General features: G+C 37.6%; 1 pseudogene; it reads left to right on the forward strand.

Moving 5' to 3' along the window:
• Nucleotides 1–382: 382 nt before the first annotated feature.
• The window catches only part of LOC147884978 (uncharacterized), a 13,178-nt pseudogene continuing 6,393 nt past the window's right edge, over nucleotides 383–7,167 (forward strand).

The raw sequence follows: 7,167 nt of genomic DNA on the forward strand, positions 1-7,167 counted from the left end.
TTATAAATAGTGACCCCCCCGAGGGGATGTATGGGGAGGAGCCCGAACCAGTACCCACCATTGGGGTTGCACATGTTGATGAATTATCGGTAAGTCAAAGCTATTTGAGTTCGTGGTTAATATTGGATACCATTATGACACGAAACCTTGAGACAAGATCTTATATTTACATGAAATCTTAAAACAGGATGAGGAGGCTGATGAGGGTATGCATATACCTTCACAATTTGAGCAAAACTATAGTCTCCCAGATGATGACGAGGGTATGGTCGACATGATGGATTCTATTTTTAGGGGCACTACATCCCATGTACACGTGATGTCAGAGTCTGAGGTCAAAATGCGAGAGTTGCAATCAACACAGTTGTACGAGAGTGCCAGGATGTCAACTACATGCTTATCTCTCAATCTTGAATCTACAAGTAAAGTATGGGTGGTCGGATACAAGTGTCTTGGCCTTAATGAGGTTAGCTCCTGCATTAATTTGACTCATTATTTGGATATTGTATGTTTTGAGAATCATCATATATGTTTGAGAATCATCATTATTCGAAGCCTTTGTATTCTCACTTTTTCTCTCTTTTATCCCCACTTTTTCTCTTTTTCTCTCTTATCTCCTCTCTTTTTCTCTCTTATCTCCTCTCTGTTCTCCTTTTTCTCCTCTCTTTTTCTCTCTTATCTCCTCTCTTATCTCTTTTTTCTCCTCCCTTTTCCTCTCTTATCTCCTCTGTTTTCCTGTCTTATCTCCGCTCTTTTGTTCTTTTTCTCATCTCTTTTCCTCTCTCTTTCCTCCCACGTGAAGCTTCAACAGCTTTTTCTCCTCTCTTTTTTTGTCTTATCTCCTCTCTTTTGTCCTTTTTCTCCTCTCTTTTCCCCTCTTTTTCCTCCGCTCTTTCCTCCCACATGAAGCTTCAATAGCCTACTAGTAAGCAAACAAATACAGACTTTGTCACTTTAATTCAAAGAATGCAAGAGTCTGTAAATTTTTGCTCAATGTCAGGTTGTAAGATTCTAAGCTTGCTCAATATCTTTCAGGGATTCCAAGCTATAGGATTAGTATACCGAATCATCATTATTCAAAGCCTATTATGTTTGAATTGTGACAGGTTGCTCCAAAAGATGTTGCCTGTACCAAATACCATGCCCGCATCAAGAGATTGAAGCGAAGAAGATGCTAACAACAGTGGGTATGGATTATGATACCATCCATGCTTGTCGTAATGACTGTATTCTCTTTCGTCGTGAGCATGGAGATTTGGCTAGTTGTCCGAAATGTGGGGAACAATGATATAGAGATGACTTGTAGGGTGAGCAAATACCGGTTAAGGTCTTGAGACACTTTCCCATCATTGCAAGAATACAACACATGTTCCGATGCAAATCCATAGCAGAGTTGATGACATGGCATGCATCTCATTGGTCCACTGATGACACATTGAGGATTCCTGTAGATTGTGCAACTTGGAAGCACATAGACAATCAGTGGCTAGACTTTGTGAGGGAGCCACACAACTTACATCTTGGGCTCGCCATGGACGGCATGAATCCTTTCGGGTTATGCTCGACATCTTGGTCGACATGGCCCATAGTCATGGTGAATTACAATATCCCACCATGGCTAACAATAAAAAAGAGACACCTCATGCTTACACTACTTGTGCCATGGAAGTACATGGCAAAAAATATGGACGTGTACATGGCACCTTTGATAGATGAGTTATAGATATTATGGAGAGGAGTGTGGGTCTTTGATATTTCCAGAGCTCCTAGACATAGCAATGATATTTTGGTGGTCAGGGGTATCTTGATGTGGACCATGCATGACTACCCAGGATATGGAGAGTGCATAGGTACGTGGTTGTGTCTTTACATGTATAATATAGGATTATGCTTTTGTGACTCTCTTTCGCACGCATGTCTTATACTAACACATTCATGCACGTGTGCAGGACTTGTTACAAGTGGGTACCATGCTTGTCCTATTTGTGGAATGGGTTTGAAATCGCTTGCACGATACTCCAAACATATGAGGAAAAATGTTTATGAAGGTCATGCTCGATACCTTCTGCTGGACCATCTCGCGTGTGGAGGTCAGCTTGATCCACCACCATCATAGTTGAAGGCAAGTGACTAGATTCACTCTTAGAGGGCAAATGGAGAGGAACCTCCTCTTGGTATGAAGAGTCTATTGATCTTTCATGAGCTTCCTTATTGGGGTCAGTTACAAATCAATCATCTCTTGGATCCCATGCATATCTTCAAGAATGTGGGGGCTACTATTTGGGCACACTTGGTTGGTTCCAAAGATGCGAGAGGAGTGTGAGAAGACTTGCATGCTATGAATAGGATGTCTTGTTTGTGGCCCCAAGTGCATGCTTCGGGAAAAGTTATCCTCTTGAAAGCAACATGGATCCTCTCTACGAGGGAGGAGGCAGCAGTCAAGGCAGACATTGCCTCTTTTCAAACACCCATAGGGTACATGCGTTGCTTGAAAGGAGCATTTTCAAAGGACAATAAGCTTAGTGGGCTGAAGTCCCATGATTGGCACAAGGTCTTACATGTATTCTAAGCTGTAGGATTAGTGTACCGATAATCGTGATGCGTTAGCGTAATTATCAGTATGTTATATTATTGACATGACTTCTTTGTTGCTTTGATATAAGTTCATCCTCCCAATTACAATAAAAGGGTGCTTACAAGAAGATGTTAGAAATGCTATATTCAAGATTTGTGGTATTCTAACTTCACACAAGATAGTCGAGCAAGTGCTTCAGATACCAATCTTCTCTCCTCACAGTTGGATTATTGTGGAACCATACATGAAATCTATGAAATTGATTTTAGATGATTTAGTATTTTCATTCTTGATGTAAAATGGTTTAGAGCTATTTACAACGGTCCCCATGCGAGAGTGAGAAAAGATAGTAGCGGTTTATTTGCAATAGACTCCACCAAACTTTGTACCGATGAAAGTGATACTTTTGTTCTTCCTAACCACTGTAAGTAGGTGCATACTAATGATTTAATGAACCAAAGCTTTTGTTTTTAAAGATCCATTGATACATGTACTTAAGCATAATTTCATATATATAATTGACGACATTTGGCACCCATCTTCAATATAGGTGGTTTTTCATCCGAATCGTTCTGATCCAAGATGGTGGTACGTGATCCAAGTTGCACCATGAAGTAAGAAAATTTTTGAAGATAGAGATGTGGATATGGAGATGCCACTACCAATGCCAGATCCAATTGATCCAGATGAATCTAGCAAAGAAGATGAAGATCACAATATGAGCCAAGAGGAAGGTGCGCATAATGACATCACATGGGAGGAAGATGGAGATCACGATATTGTGGAAGAAGACGACGATCATCAAGAATCACCACACTTTATTGAAGAAGATGATCAAGTACTCTTAGGTGAATGTACGATGCTAGAGTATGATGATGATATAGGAGATCAACTCGTTATAGAGTTAGAGATAGACTTTTTTGGCATGTTAGACTTGGCTCAAGATGAAACTGTTGATGTAAATGCTCTTCATTGATTTTTGTCATCTCAAACTTGGACATGAATGTATGAGCTTCAAAGGCTTGATGTACATGCTCTTGTACTTTTATTCTCTCAAAAGATCAAACATGTATGAAAATTTAAAAAAAAATTCCATTGGAGAAAACTAACTTTTAAGGTCGATATGAGAAAAAAAACTCTCAGTAAAACATTGCTATAAAAAAGTATCTCAGTGTCACTATATAACGACACTTACCATTCTGATAAAAGTCATTATATAGCAACGTTTGACTTAAGTTGCTACATGGCGACCCTTAACGAGGCGCGCTTCTAATATTGTCGATTAACGCCCCATGCACGCTAAACGCCTACTTAAACATCGAAATAGGATCTGTGTGTAGTAGTGTATCCTATTTACCAAAATAACTTCTTGGTAAAAGTCATTGAAGCATCTTCTTCAACAGCTTTCATCGTATTTCTATCCAATGAAAATCCTCCTATCTCATCTTTTTTTGGCCAAAAACATTGGGAGTATACAATGCTCATTGAATTTTCTTGTTTATTTAAAGATAGCCAAGCATGTAGTGAAACAAGCTATGACAAATAAAGTAGGTCTCTACAAAAAACATGACAAGAAAGCCAAGTGAATGACCTCTATGCTCTTTTGAGTGATGCCATCCACCTTAGGTCCTTTCTTTACATTGACTTTATTAATTAAGGAAGCCCATGAAACTACTATATCTATTACTTGTTATCATTGCCAAGTCCATGAACTGCACTTTATAAGACTTTCTTCAACTCCTTCATAATCCTCCCAACTTCTCATACATAAGGTCAGACTTCCGTGTCTTTCTCAGCTACATTAAGAACTTCACCCTGCAGAAACATAGAACAACATGCTAACCAAAAATTTGGGACTTTCTCCCTTGCTATAAATTTTTTTCATAAACCTGTCACCTCCTCTCAATACCACTTGGTAAACTCAAAAAATTAGGAAATTTTGCAATAGTATGCATGTCACCTCACACAAATATGGCCTTATAAAGCTAAAACTTCACCAAACTTGTAAGGATGACCTTTAGTCAATACATCATTACTAAATTTGTGCTCAAGCATGACAACATAGTGGAGGGGTTTGATGAATTCAACATATAGGTGGTGTGTAGATACACCGTTTGATTGAATAAAATATTAGGTGGTGTAAAGATACACTATTTGTTTGGAAGAAGACTTATGAATCGTCTTTAAATATTTTACACTATGCTTATGAATCTTTTTTAGAGTCATCAAATCAAATTCTGATATTGCATTTCATTTGATGGGTTAAGTATACCCAAATGATATTTAATATGCTCAAGGCTAGCATCGAGGATTTTGAACATTTTCAAGTTAATATCCATGCTTATTTTTATTTGTTCAAGTGCTATATTTCCAACATTGAATACTTCTACTCCCTTCCATCTCTATCAAGTCCTCTTTGTTTGGAACCTCGGGGGGTCACTATGTATAAACCCTCTATATCACGTGCGTTCAAGGCTTGTTTCTAAAATCCCTTATCTGTAAATTTTTAATTAATAAAATGTACCCCTTTTCTATACAAATCTGTAAATTTTTTTCAAAACTATTTTAAATAGTCCCTTATGTATATTTATTTCTGTAAATTTTGGAAATTAAAAAAATCCTTCTGTTGAACTCACGTGATAGGGTTACATATGATGAGTGACCCCCTCGAGTTTGGAACCCATCCACGTTTCTTTTGTAAAGGCCTTCATAGAGTTTTTTCATTGTATATTTTTGTGGGAGACTTTTCAAAGGCTTTGGTTCATACCAAAAAGCTGTGAACGTTATAGGAATTCTCGTATCATCCCATTCTAACCAAGCAATCTTTGCCACTAAAGTTGGGCAACATCGGTCATCCACCTCTAATTTTATATCAAATTCTCAAACTACAACAAAATTACTCTCTTGAATATTGCCAGATTGTATAAAATAAAAAATACTCTCTTGAATATTGCCACGATGAACATAGCAAAGGTGTTTAATGAATTCAATATATAGGTGGTGTACTGTAGATACAACGTTTGATTGAATAATATATTAGGTGGTGTACCCATGCTATTGAAGTAGTCTATGCCACCAAAGTTGGGCCACCTCGGTCATCCAACTCTAATTTTGTATCAAATGCTCAAACTACAACAAAAATACTCTCTTGAGTATTGTCAGATGGTATAAAATCAAATAAGGCATCCTTCATACCAGAATATCTTCACGGTATACCAGAATATCTTCATGGTAAAAGGCATTGAAGCAACTTCTTTGACATTTGTTGTTGTATTTCGATCTAGTGCAAATCCTCCTATCTCATCCTATTTTGGCCAAAAACATTCAGACTATTCAATGCGCCTGATCGAATTCTCTTGTTTATTTAAAGATTTGAAAAGTGACTCATGATATGACTTGATTATTATCTCCAATGTCTCACTTGATTACTCATGATATCAGAGTCACAATTTCAATCAGTGGGTTGGTTTAGGACATGTTTAGGATAGTCAACCACTGGACTAGTTTAGGACAGCCATAATTTCAACCATCGGGATGGTTTAGGACATTGTCACAATTTCAACCACCAGAATCATTTATCCTCACAGTCTCAACTTCACATATTAGACAATAACAAATTAATTGCTTTTCGTTTCTGAATTTCACCATTAGAAAATAACAATATATTGCTTTTCATTTCTGACTTTCACAATTTAACAATGGTATCTGAATCGAATAGCAGGAAATTAGATTTAACATGTATCTGACTCTATGAATAAGAGTACTTGTCAAGCTCAAGAGTGCATAGGTCCTTCGTAAGTCTCTCTTGGTCCATGTAATTGCAAAAAGGCCCATAGGCATGATCAGAGTTCATCTGTTTATGTGAGTTGGAAATTGTACCTTACAAACTGAGTCAAAGTTGTCTTTTGAGATGCATCCTTTCAATTACGATAACCCAGTGGTGATTCTATTATTTCATGTGCATAAGATAATAAGGCTGCATGTTCATTATTCATTACTTGGTATTAGAGCAATACTGGTTTGGGATTTGTGAGAGATGTTTGCATGCATGAGGTTTTGTCTCCATGCTACATGATGATATGAAATCGAAGTCTGAATCAACAAAGCTCGTTGTCTCTAATAGCACAAATTTCCCCTCTTGGTAGCTCAGCATCTTTTGTTACTTCATGGAAAAGTAACTATGGCCTATCGTCACTAGAATAGACAAGAAGCCCAAAAGAAACGCCAAACATGAGTTTCCAAAACCATTGAGAAATGGAAGACAAGGAATGAACATGCTATAGGTATGCTTGGATGAGCTCTAGCCATGAGATTCAACCATCATCTGGATTTCTCCAAGATAGTACATGAAAACTAGTTAGCGGCGGTGCAGACACTCTTTGGTGCATGATTGAAAACTTTGAAAGTGTTGCTCAAAGAAGAGTTCTTTAGTCTTAAATGAAGCAAGGCATCACTTTAGGTGAGAATTTGAATCACATGTGGTCAATCCTACATCATTTCACGGACTTAGGGGTTGATATCAAGGAAGTGATTCTAGTCCTAAATCATAGGTATATATATAGTTGAGAACTAGATTGAGTTAGGGAAAGCTT

Source organism: Dipteris shenzhenensis, chromosome 26, assembly GCF_047967505.1.
Source record: "Dipteris shenzhenensis isolate YYH24624 ecotype China chromosome 26, Dip_SZ_1.0, whole genome shotgun sequence".
Classification (NCBI taxonomy): domain Eukaryota; kingdom Viridiplantae; phylum Streptophyta; class Polypodiopsida; order Gleicheniales; family Dipteridaceae; genus Dipteris; species Dipteris shenzhenensis.